General features: G+C 41.0%; 1 protein-coding gene and 1 long non-coding RNA gene across 2 annotated transcripts in view; both read left to right on the forward strand.

Moving 5' to 3' along the window:
- Positions 1–12613, forward strand: part of Atpsckmt (ATP synthase c subunit lysine N-methyltransferase) — a 33409-nt gene that overhangs the window by 19246 nt on the left and 1550 nt on the right. The gene's annotated exons all lie outside the window — the stretch shown is intronic.
- Positions 1104–8661, forward strand: LOC116083231. Its single transcript, XR_004115641.1, has 2 exons — positions 1104–2134; positions 8325–8661. It is a non-coding gene; the product is annotated as an uncharacterized LOC116083231 (long non-coding RNA).

The following is a 12613-nucleotide window of genomic DNA, read 5'->3' on the forward strand; positions in this document are numbered from 1 at the left end:
AGGATGAGGCTGCAGATCTGAGAGATTTCTTCTCCCCACTTTAGAGAAGGTTAGTGAAGTAGTATCTTCTAAGAACAGAACTGCTTTATGGTTTTCCCTCACTCTCAGACACCCCAGTGCAAACACATCACACATATTAGAAAATCAGCATCCCGTGCATGTGTCTCTGTGAGCTGGAGCTGTCATGGCAACATAGACAGACTGGGAATTAAACAACAGAGACGTACCCCTCACCTCTGGAGACTGGACTCGAGAGTTCAAGTACCGACAGGATTGGTCTCTCTAGAGGCGTCTTTCCTTGGCTTGTGGATTACCTTCTTGTTAGGTTCTCGCCCTAGTCTGCTTTCCTAATAAGCCAGACAGATTGGATTAGAGTTTACTCTAGTAACCCCATTTAAATTTACTCATCCTCTGTGTGTGTGTGTGTGTCCATTTATCTGCCTGTCTGTCTGGGTTATGTGTATGTTGGGGGTATGCATGCCTATGTACCGGTATGTGCATGTTCCTGTGGAAGTCAGAGGTTTATGTTGAGTGTGTTCCTCTGTTCACTTTATTTCTTGAGACAAGGTTTCTCACTGAACCTAAGTTATGGATTTGGCTAAACTTGGCAACAAGTGCCAGTGTCCTCCCCATACTCCCTGATAGCGTTATAGCTGTTAACTTTCATGTCTAGTGTTTAGATGTGTGTTAGGAGTCCAAACCCATGTCCTGGTGCTTGCCCAGCAACATTGTACCTTGAGCATTTTAAGCAACCTCCCTAGTCCTTATTCACCTCTTTAATTTACATGGTGGTCTGAATCTGCTTGGCCCATCGGGAGTAGTACTCTTAGGAGATATGGACTTGTTGGAGGAAGAGTGTCCCCGTGGGGGTGGGCTTTGGAGGTCTCCTCTGCTCAGGCTTCACTTATTTTGGAAGAGAGCTTCCTCCTAGATGCCTGAGGATACCAGTCTTCCCAGGTGGCCTTTGAGTCAAGATGCAGAACTCTCAGCTCCTTCTCCAGCCCCATGTCCACCTGCATGCTGCCATGCTTTCTGCTATGATCATATGCCATGATGATAATGGACTGAACCTCTGAAACTGTAAGCTAGCCCCAATTAAATGTCTGTCTTTATAAGACTTGCCTTGGTCATGGTGTCTCTTCATAGCAATGGAAGCCCTAACTAAGACAGCCTATCTCCAAACAGTGTCAGACTCTGAGATGTTGGGTGTCAGAGGTCAGCGTGTGCATTTCAGAGTATGATGGTTAAGCCTCATTGTCAACTCGGCAGGATTTAGTATCATCTGGAGAAAAATCCTCTAGATATATCTGTGAGGATGTTTCCAGAAAGTCTTAACTGAGGACCTCTCCTGGATATGAGCAGAACTGTTGCATGGAGTGAAGTCCTGGGCTGAAAAGAAACAAAAGCAAGCAAAGGCGAGAGTGAGCAGACAGCAGCATTCGCCGCTCTGTGTTGTGACCAGCTGCTTCAGGCTCTGCTGTCACACAGTCCTCAGAGTGACGGGCGGCACCTTCACACTGTGAGCCACGGTAAACCCTTCTTGCCTTAAGTTGCTTTTGTGAGGTATTTTTCACAGTTGGGGGTGGAGAAGTAGCCAGTACAAAAAATTGTTACCAGAAGTGGGGCAATTGCTGTGATGAATGTGATACATTCTTATCATAGAATTTGGATCTTTGAAATAGGTTCTGGAATGGATATGGAAGAGTTTGGAGCTTTGGGGTAATAAAGACACAGACTGCTGTAAGCAGAGGTTAATGGGGTATTCTAGGGGTGGGGCTTAGAAGACCAGAGTGTGGAGAGACACAGACAGTGAAGATGTGGTTTGTGAGCTTTCAGAGGGAAAGAAGGACTCTCATCAGGAAGAAGTGACAGGCCATCTGTGCTATATTCCAGCAAAGAGCCTGGCTGAATGCTGCCCGTGTCTCAAGAAACAGAGTCAGGCTAAATTAAAAATAGTGGACGAGTTCCTTCAGCAGAGGAAATCTCAGGGCAGAAGAGCATCCAGACGTTGGAGTGACTTTTGCTCATTTCTTTATCCAGGTTGACAGAGAGAAGGAGCAACAAGTGGAGCCAAAATGAAAGATGTGTAGATTGGTGAGAAAGGAGTTCTAGTGAGCTTACAGCTGTGGACAAGGTAAACAGGAGATCAGCTGCTGTTGTTGAGAGATTAGCATCGCCTTGAATGAGAATGTCCCTATGCTATTGGACATTTGGACACTTGGTCCCTGGCTGGTGGCAGTGTCTAAGAGGCTTACAAGGTGTGACCTAGATGAGAGAAGCACATTGCTGGGGTGCAGGCTTTGAGAATTCAAACTCAACATTCCTAGCTTGCCCTCGGCTTCCTGCTTGCCATTCAAGAGGTTAGCTCTCAGAATCCTGCTCTAACTTCCATGCGTTCTGCTTTTTTTTTTTTTTTTTTTAAAACCATGAGTGGACTTATCCTTCTGGAACCATAAACTATAAAGTCTTCCTTTGATAACTTACCTTGGTCATGTTGTTTTTTAATCACAGCAATAGAAAAACAGCGAGCACAAGCACCATTAAGGAGAAACCATTCACTTTGCCCTAGGCCACTAGGAGAAATCTGTTGTCCTGTTATCAAGAATCCACCCTTCAGAGGCTCTAACTTGTGAGAATACAAATTCATTTGAATGGAGAGAACCTCACTTGAGCATGGCACCACAGAGGATCCTCACTCAAACACAACTGCCTAGGGTAGCGTTGCCCCAGGTTAACTCTTGAAGCACACAGATGCAGCTGGGGTGGGGATCAGGGGTGAGGGGGGGATCCAGGGTACATCTGAAGCTGCCAGCAGAACTTGGGAGTCTTATCCACATGGGCAGGTTGTCCACAACAGCAGTGTTGTCCTTCTGTGGTTTAAGAATCCCTCGTTGGAATACATTTTACTACTTGTTCAGCTTTTTTTTCAGTGCAAAAGATAAGAATTTATTATAATTATGTCATTACTGATCAATCAATGCCACAAAAAATACTCTCAGAAGCTTAGGTGCACTACCCCATCTCTATAATGAGCCAGAAAATTTTATAGCTTCCAAACTTGAAAACTACAAACACCAATGCCAAGTTACATCTTCATTTCCCCACAATCATGATTTATTTCTGTTCTTTTTTTCCCTTTATTTATTTATTTTTATTTTTTTATGGTTTTATTTTTTTTAACTTTTATTGCATTATGATGAGAAAAGTTACATGATTTCAATTTATCTGAATTTGTTAACATTTGAAAACATATTTTAAGTAAATAGAATCGAATCACATTCTTGTTTCCCATTTGTACCCCAACTCCTCCCAGAGACCCCCTCTTCAATACCTACAATATCTTTTTTGTCATATTCCTTAAAATTTATAAAACATTATAACAATAAAAATGACTATTATAAAAGTTGTTTGATATAATACAACCATCAATTTAACAATGTTATGTAGATGCTTGTCTACTGCAATACTGAAAATACATGTTTTTTCTCAATATAAATTTTAAATAACTCCAAACATATTAACTGTATATTTCAAAATAATACATCACTACTAGTATTTTCTTAAATGAACATAAATATATAAAGTCTTTTTTGTTTGTTTTGTATTTAGTAGAGCTTCAAATCTTGGTTGTTACTGTGGTACAAGCCCAAAATAAGAGCAATTTTCAGACATTGGATTTCATTGTAATAATGTACTTCAATGACCCTCACATCACCCCAGGATTTTACGTCCATCCTAGCTAAGCTGAGAGAGTTGACAGTTCTGCTGTGCCAAGAAATGAATTGGAGGCACGCTTGTTCAGCTTTTTAAATGTTTCTTTTACTGTAGAGTTTGTGATGGCTTGTATATGCCTGACCCAGGGAGTGGCACTGTTAGGAGGTGTGTCCTTGTAGGAGTAGGTGTGTTCTTGTAGGAGTAGGTGTGTTCTTGTAGGAGTAGGTGTGGCTTTGTTGGAGTAGGTGTGTCCTTGCAGGAGTAGGTGTGGCTTTGTTGGAGTAGGTGTGTCCTTGTAGGAGTTGGTGTGTTCTTGTAGGAGTTGGTGTGTTCTTGTAGGAGTAGGTGTGTCCTTGTAGGAGTAGGTGTGTCCTTGTAGGAGTAGGTGTGTCCTTGTAGGAGTAGGTGTGTCCTTGTAGGAGTAGGTGTGGCTTTGTTGGAGTAGGTGTGTCATTGTGGGCACTGGCTTTAATACCCTCGTCCTTGCTGCCCAGAACTCAGTCTTCTTCTAGTGGCCTTAGATGAGGATGTAGAACTCTCAGCACCTCCTGTACCATGCCTGCCTAGATGCTGCCGTGCTCCTGCCTTGATCATAATGGGCTGAACCTCTGAACCTGTAATCCAGCCCCAATTAAATGTTATCTGTATTACAGGAGTTGCCTTGATCATGGCTTCTGTTCACAACAATAAAACCCTAAGACAGTTCCAGCAGCATTAGCTTCTTCCTGAGATAATGGACTCAAATTAGGAATTCATAATTTATTTATATTTACTTATTTAACATGCATGAATACACTGATGCTGTCTTCAGACTCACCTGAAGAGGTCATTAGATCCCATTACAGATGGTTGTGAGCCACCATGATGTTGCTGGGAATTGAACTCAGGACCTCTGGAAGAGTAGTCAGTACTCTTAACTACTGAGCCATCTTTCCAGCCCTAGGAATATATAATTGTTAAATTTCGTTAATTTGCTCATTATGTGTAGTGTACATGCCAGCACATGGATGTCATAAGACAACTTATGGGATCTAGTTCTTTCCTTTCATCATGTAGATCCCGGGGGTGGGGAGCTGGGGGTCAAACTCAGACTGGCAGCTTTGGCAGCAAGCTGGCCTGAAATTTGGAATTTTTATATAAAAATTTCCTTTCAGTAAACGATTAACTAGGGGAATTTTTTACTACTAACCATTTTTCCTTTGTCATGTTAATTAAAATATGTACTCTGGGATAGTATATTCCAAGAGAGGTATGAATTTCATATTTGCTATATTCCTACTTTTATTTACATGTATCTAATTCTCTTCTACTTAACAGTTTTTCATCTGGTGGAAAGCCAGCCCGGTTTTATCTTCCTCTCTCCGACATTCAGCCCTGTGTTGCTTCAGTGTGTGTGTCTTAGGTCTCTGGTCCTCTGTCCGTACGCACGCTCTTTCTGTTCTCGGGGGATGCCCTTTCCAGCCACAGTTTAGTTTTTCAAAACTCAACTTTAGATTGCAAAATTCAGGCTGTAACCTCTTTGTTTTGCTCACAATGTACCAGGCAGCACCTCGTTTTCGGTGCGTGTTTTGTGTCTCGGCCTGTCTGCTGATGCAGCATCGCTGTTATTTTCAGTAAATGAAAGGAAAACATTTCCCCCATTAGTGCTGAGAGGCAAAGAGGAGCTGCTCTAGACACTCAGCACTTCTCCCAATGAGATAAGTGTGGCAGTAGATTGATGCTTCACTCAGCTCGGTCAGCCGGCTCACGTGTGGGGATGTTGTACTTTGGGTTGTTTGCTGTTTACTTCTTCATGTATTTTTTTTTTTCTTTTTAAAAATTTGGTGCCGCTTAAGACATGAAATTTGATCCTGCACAGGGAGCGTTTCTGGGAAGACAGATGGTTCTGCTTTTTCACTTCAAGCAGAAAGCCTCCCTCTGCTATCAAACACAGTAGATTATGTCCAGACTGATATCAATAAACAGAGATTTCAGATCATCCATATGACTACTGGCCAGATCCAGCGAGCATGAAACAATTCAGATGAATTATGATAAAGCAAATGAACTACTGCCAGAACACAAACAAGAAAGAAGGTTTTATGCTCGGCTTGTATGTGAAGGGAGAGGAGGGACAGTGATTTGCAATTTCGGAACATTTTTTTTTCCCACAGCGGGAGGAGGTTTCCAAGCAAGCTTGATAGTTTTCTGTCAGTCTACAGTCCTTTGTTCTGAAAAACTAATAGTCTGTCCTAAGAAATTGGAATATCTTGTGTGCATAGCCTGATAATGGCAACATATACAAACACTACAGAAATGCAACCTCCCATTCGGAGGCGATTGTAGTAAAATATAAAAGCCGAACACTTTAGCATTTCAGCTGTAATTGACGTGGAAAAATTCACACCGTTTAGTTTGCAGCACTATCAGTTTTGACAATTCAGAGTCATGTGATTAGCACCACAATTAAGACACAGAACGAATCCATTATTCACAAGATCCCTTTGTGTCCGTTTGAAGATGGCTCCTGTCCCCAGGTCCTGCCTGGCAATCACTGGCCCATTTTCTGTGCCTGTGCTCTTTGCCTTGTCCGATTTGCATGAGTGACATCATGGAGATGAGGCCTTGGAACTGGCTCTTTCTGAGGCTCATGCATTTGAGAGTCCTTCGTGCTTCTGAGTAGGGTCCACTGTGTGGATGATGCTCCAGTTTGCCGACCTATTCATCAGTAGAAAGAGATTCGCTTTTCCTTTCTTTTGCTTTTTCTGATGATTATAAATAAAACGACTGGGAGCAAGGTTGCTCAGGACACGTCAGCTTTATAGGAAAGCAGCATACTGTGTCTAGAAGCTTGGGAGAGTGGTAGGTGCTCCCACCTGAGCCCTCCTGACTGTCCTTCTAATGTATTCTACAGCCTTCTCGTGCCATAAGCCGTGGGACATCTTCTCAGCTGTAGACTATGGAATACCTCATAATGTGACGTACACCATGGAACGCTTTTGCTGTCCTGAGTGAAATATCTGTGCAAAGCTTTTTGCGTCTTTAAATTTTTGGATTATTTATTTATTTTTTCCAAATTAATAATAGATTTATTGACACCAATTCATTTTTTTCTTTTTTTTTTAAAAACTTTTATTACATGATTTCAATTTTTCTGAATTTGTTAACATTTAAGAACATATTTTAAGTAAATAGAATTAAATCACATTCTTGTTTCCCTTTTGTACCCCAACTCCTCCCACAGACCTCCCTTCAGTATCTGCAATACCTTTTTTTTTTAAAATTTTGTCATATTCTTTAAAATTTATAAATTATTATAACAATAAAAATGAGTATTATAAAAGTTGTTAGATATAAAACAACAATCAATTTAACAGTCATATGTAGATGCTCCTCTACAGCAACAGTGAAAATACATTTTTCTCAATATAAAGTTTAAATAACTTCAAACATATTAACTGTATATTTCAAAATAATACATCACTACTAGTATTTTCTTAAATGAACATGAATATATAAAGTGTTTTTGTTTGGATTATTTATTTCTTATGAGGCTTTGATAGGTCTTTAATTGGAAGACAAATCCTTTATCAGGCTTGTGTTTGCCAATATTTCTCCCCCTCTGGTATTTCTCTTTATCACTTAACACTGTCTTTTTGCACAGCAGGAGTTTTACATTTTGATAGTTAAAATTTAATTAAAATTTTGAAATAATTGAACTGTGCTTTGGTGTGTCTAAGAAATCTTTGTCAAGGTCACAGCTTTTTCTAGTATATTTAATTTGAGAAGTTTTATATCTTTAGTTTTGCACTTAGGTCTGTGAGTCACTTTGGGTTAATTTTTGTTTACAGAGTAAGGTATGGAGTAAGTGTGTGTGTGTGTGTGTGTGTGTGTGTGTGTGTGTGTGTGTGGTGTGTGTGGTGTGTGTGCCTGTGTATGTGCATGTGTATATGTGTGTGTCTCTGTGTGTGCATGTGTGTCTGTGTGTGTGTGTGTGTGCATGTGTGTCTGTGTCTGTGTCTGTGTATGTGCATATGTTTTCCCTTTCTGTCCCTATGATGTAGTGCTTCGGTAGTTCTTCATGTATTGAATCAGTCTTGTGCTCTTAGGATAGATCCTACTTGGTGATGGTGAGCAATTTTGGCATGTTTCTACATTCTAGTGCTTAGGCGAGGATTTGTGATTGTAGCCATAAAGGATGTTGCTATGTAGTTTTCTAGTCTCATGACTTTGCCTCCTGTTGGTAGTAGGGTAATGCTGGACTCAGAATGAGCTTGGAAACTTTCCTCTTCCTTGATAGACTTGTGATGTGTTTAAAGAAACAGGGTTTTACTCTGCTGCTCATGCTTTCCTGGAACTCAGTATGTAGCCAGGCTGGCCTCGAACTTCTGGTAGTTCTACAGCCTTTAGCCTCTCAAGGATTGGGATTACAGGCATAAGCCACCCTAACTGGCCTTTTTGATATTCTTGATGTTTATTTTGTAGAAATTTTAAGGTATTCAAGTTAATTATTCTTTAAGCATTTTGTAAAGTCCACCGGTGAAGCCATATGGTTATATGCACTTTTGAAGATGTTAGTAATCCTGTTTTAATTTGGTTCTCATTTTAATACTTTGCTTACTTATCTTTAGGAATAACTCAGATCCTGGAAGATAAACTTCGTTAATAATTGACTGCCTGAAAAACTTTCAGCTTTGTAAGACCAAGGAGTTATTTTTGATGGGCTCAGTTCCTTTTATCTGATTAAATCCATTAATTGAACAAACCCACTCATTTGGTAGACATTTATTGAGCATCCATTATGGGTTAGATTTCAAAGGGAAATTTTGGCATGAGGTAATGTTCTCAATTGTTGCTGCTGGAGAGGTTAACTGAAGTACCTACTTATCATCCATCTATCTATACATCTCTCTGTCTGTATATCTAATTATATCTAATCATTAAAAGTATTTCTTTGCTTGATGGTGATTTATTTGGTAGCTATAATTTTAATTTGCCTAACTCTTATTTCCATAATCTGGTGTTTAATTGTTTGTTCTTTTTGGAAAACTTGACTATTTACACTTGATACTCCCATTGTTTGACAATATCCAAGGAATTATGTAAATCATATGTTCTTTTAGAGCCTTTTGCAGGTGACATTTATTCTTTCAATATTAGTTCATATTAATTAAATTGTGACTTAGTAAAGAAGATTTGACCTCAGTATTCTAATTAGTAGGTATTTATTCTTAGGAGAGTTATTATCACCATGGAGCAAGGAAAATTAGCAGGAAAATAAGATGCAAAGAAACTTTGGTTACTGATAACACGGTGATTTCCTCCCTTATGTATTATTGAACACAGCAATTGACAAAGAGAATACTCTTAGGTAGGTGAGAGAAGACCTTTCATAGGTTAAAAACATTTTAGCTGATGACTAAACAGTTGATTGTACTATTCTCCACTTTAGAAAATTCTGAAATACTTAGTCTGAGTAAAGTTCTTAAGGTAGAGTGAGGGAGAAATTCTGCCCCTGCAAAGCAAATGAAAATTCTGAAATACTTAGTCTGAGTAAAGTTCTTAGAGCGAGGGGGAAATTCTGCCCCTGCAAAGCAAATGAAAGTCTGCAAGCGAGGAACCTGCAGCAGGATGAGTCGTTAATCACTCTTCAAGGTCCGATTCTTCTTACTGAATTTCCCTTTTTTTTGGCCCAATGACACATTCACTGAAGGATCATGATTCTATACAATTAATTCCATGACTATAAGTACTGAAAAAAGAGAGGTTATTAAAACTCAGGAGACTTCTGAGTTCCAGTAAAACCATTAAGAAGGAACTAATGTGATAATAAAATGAAAAGCAATTCAAAACTTATCAGCCTAATAAAGAGTATAACCAAATATCTTATAGCAATAAAAATCTTTGGAAATGAAACAAAGGGGGAAAAAAAAGAGCTTCCATCTCAGATTAGCAATCTGTTATGATGGGTTTGGCCCTCATTAAATCGGCCATGGCACCTTGAAGAGGATATTTAATTGTCAGGTGATTTGTAACCATAGCCTAGGGAGAGTTATGGGGGATAGTGTTTTGATGTCCTCCCACCCCCACAGAGTCCAGCCACAACATTGTTACCTGCCTTTTCTGTGATTCAGTCAGAAGCAATTCGTCCCCCAGCGTGGGAGTGAGTTATACGTACGAATTGGAATAACACCATTCTGCCAAGAAGCACAAAGTATTTCATCTATATGAAGGGAGTCGGATGTCAAGAAATGCTTTGTGGCAGATGGCAATATGCACAGACCTCTCATCTTCCAATTTTACAGCCCTGAGGGGAAGAGAAGATTAGGTTTCTGCACCAGGACTCTAACTCGTTCCTACAGACGGCTGGCTTTCCTTGAAGTGGGCTGGCATCCATTCTGTCTCCAGCCTACGCAGGAATTATAGTATACAGAGAGCTTCCAAGTCCCGGCCACTAGAAGCCATTAAGGAGTCGTCACGCATGGTCAGAGTCACAGAGATGCCAGGCAGGCTCCTGTTGTGTGCTTCCTCTCTTTAAACACCCATAGCTCCTCTTTGGTATCTTTGTATTTCTTCTATTATTCTTCCTCCTTCTCTTCCTTCCCTTCCTCCTCCTCTTCCTTCTTCTCTTTCTCCTCCTCTTCCTTCTCCTCTTCTTTTTCCTCCTCTTGTTCCTCCTCCTCTTCCTTCTCCTGCTCCTATTCCTTTTCATCATCATTTTCTTCCTCCTCTTCTTTTTGTTTTTCTTTGGTGAAACAGGGCCTTCCTATGTAGGCTTGGCTGATCCAGAACTTTGTATGTAGACTGGGCTAGCCTCAGATACACATAGCTCTGTCTGCCCTGCTTCCACAGTGCTGGACTTAGTGGCCCGCCTCCACTATGGCCCTATTCTAGCTTTTGTTTCTGTCTCCCATGCCTTCTTTGTCAGGCCTTTTGTCTTTTCACCACCTATCCTTTGTTTCTTCTGAATCTCAGTATCTTGTGGCATTAGGGTCCCTTCTCCCATAAAACAATGCTTAAAACAGGTGAACTTCTCCATATTGATCTTCCAGAATTACAGATTGGAATGAGGTTTTTTTTTTTTTTTTTTTTTGTTAAGATTTATTTATTTTATGTATATAGGTACAACTATAGCTGTCTTCAGATACACCAGAAGAGGGCATCAGATCCCATTACAGATAGTTGTGAGCCACCATGTGGTTGCTGGGAATTGAACTCAGGACTTCTGGAAGAGCAGACAGTGCTCTTAACCTCTGAGCCATCTCTCTAGCCCCTGGAATAAGTTTTAAGAAGATTTGATCCAGGCTGGAGAGATGGCTCAGTGGTTAAGAGCACTGACTGCTCTTCCGGAGGTCCTGAGTTCAATTCCCAGCAACCACCTGGTGGCTCACAACCATCTGTAATGAGATTGGATGCCCTCTTCTGGTGTGTCTGAAGACAGCTACAGTGTACTTATGTATAATAAATAAGTAAGTCTTAAAAAAATTTGATCCAATTTCTTTATGTTAAATAACAAGCAATTGAAAAAGTGGTGTGTTTAAGGTCATAGAAAATTGTGTTGGCACAGGAAAGCTGGTCATCATACCAGTGTTTGCTTCCTATCTTCCTGGCTGGTTACAGTGACTGGTTACACCTCTAAATTGCTTGGTGGAGTCATATAAAGCCAGGGAGTGAAAGTCATGGCCCGTTTTCCTAGGGCATCAACTGGAACTGCCTTGGGGCAGAGAGGAAGTGTGGTAGCTATTCAGTGTTGCCTCCTGGCTCCCTCCTGGCCTCCCCTGCTCAGTCAGGCTAGTGTTGCCCACTCAGAGACTGCAAATGCTTTGTTACTCAGCCAGCAGCTTCCCCATAGGACCTGCCAAGATATGCGCAGGAGAGAGGATGCAGGAAGACACACCTCCTCACTGTTTCCTCTTCCTGACCCTGGAGTCCAGCGACTCCTGCATTCATCTTTCCGAAGCAATGCTTGCCTTCATGTTGCTAGTTGTCTAGAACTAGCCTTATTGACTACTGACCTCCCAGTAATACCCACAGGTCTCTGTGCCAGCTCATGGAGGCCCCACCTCTCTCAGTTTTGAGTGTTTTATAAGCTTAAACACTTCCTATGGCTACCTAGGTCTGATGTGTTAGCTACTATCTGCATTTCAAAGGCAAACATTAGTGGATGGTGATCTCTTCATATTAAATTCTTTGTTAATGAGCACACTTTGTTACTGATCAGGGTGGCACATATCCCCAGTGATTTAAACACTTGAGCCAGTAGTCACCATCTTGGTAGAATAGCCCTACTTATCTGCAGAATGTGCCCAAAATTTCTTACACACGAAAGAGAACAGGAATGGAAGAAGCAACAGACATGCGGAATGGACGAAGCGACAGACATGTTCGACAGAGCTTCTGGTCTGCCTACCACCAGTTGCTGTGAGGGGTACTGCTGTGGGAAGTGCCCACAGCACAGACTCAGGGCTTGTTCTCAGAGGCATACGAGGCAACGCAGGGAACTGTCTATGCCTTTGTTTAAAGGGTGAGAGTAACACAGTGTTCCTGTGGATGCCAGACAACTGGTTTCTCCTGCCACCTTGTGGGTCCCAGGAATTGAACTGACCTCATTCAAGGTTTGCTGGCAAGTGCCTTTACCCAGTGAGTCATCTCATTGGCCAGGCAGGACTATTTTAAAAGGTGTTGTTTTCTTTAATCCTTATTCTTGAGAGTTTCATCCATATGAACAATGAAGTTATCTACACCCATTTCCCTATACCTCCTCCCATATTCCTTTCAACATTCCTTTTCTGAAATCATTCTAAAAATTCTTATTGTTTTACAACCCACTAAGTCCAGTGATTACTGCCCATACACACATGGATATGATGCCATCTGCTGGGACACAAGAAGCTGCTTGTGGTCACGAGAGAGAGAGAGA

This window comes from Mastomys coucha, unplaced genomic scaffold (assembly GCF_008632895.1).
Source record: "Mastomys coucha isolate ucsf_1 unplaced genomic scaffold, UCSF_Mcou_1 pScaffold8, whole genome shotgun sequence".
NCBI lineage: Eukaryota > Metazoa > Chordata > Mammalia > Rodentia > Muridae > Mastomys > Mastomys coucha.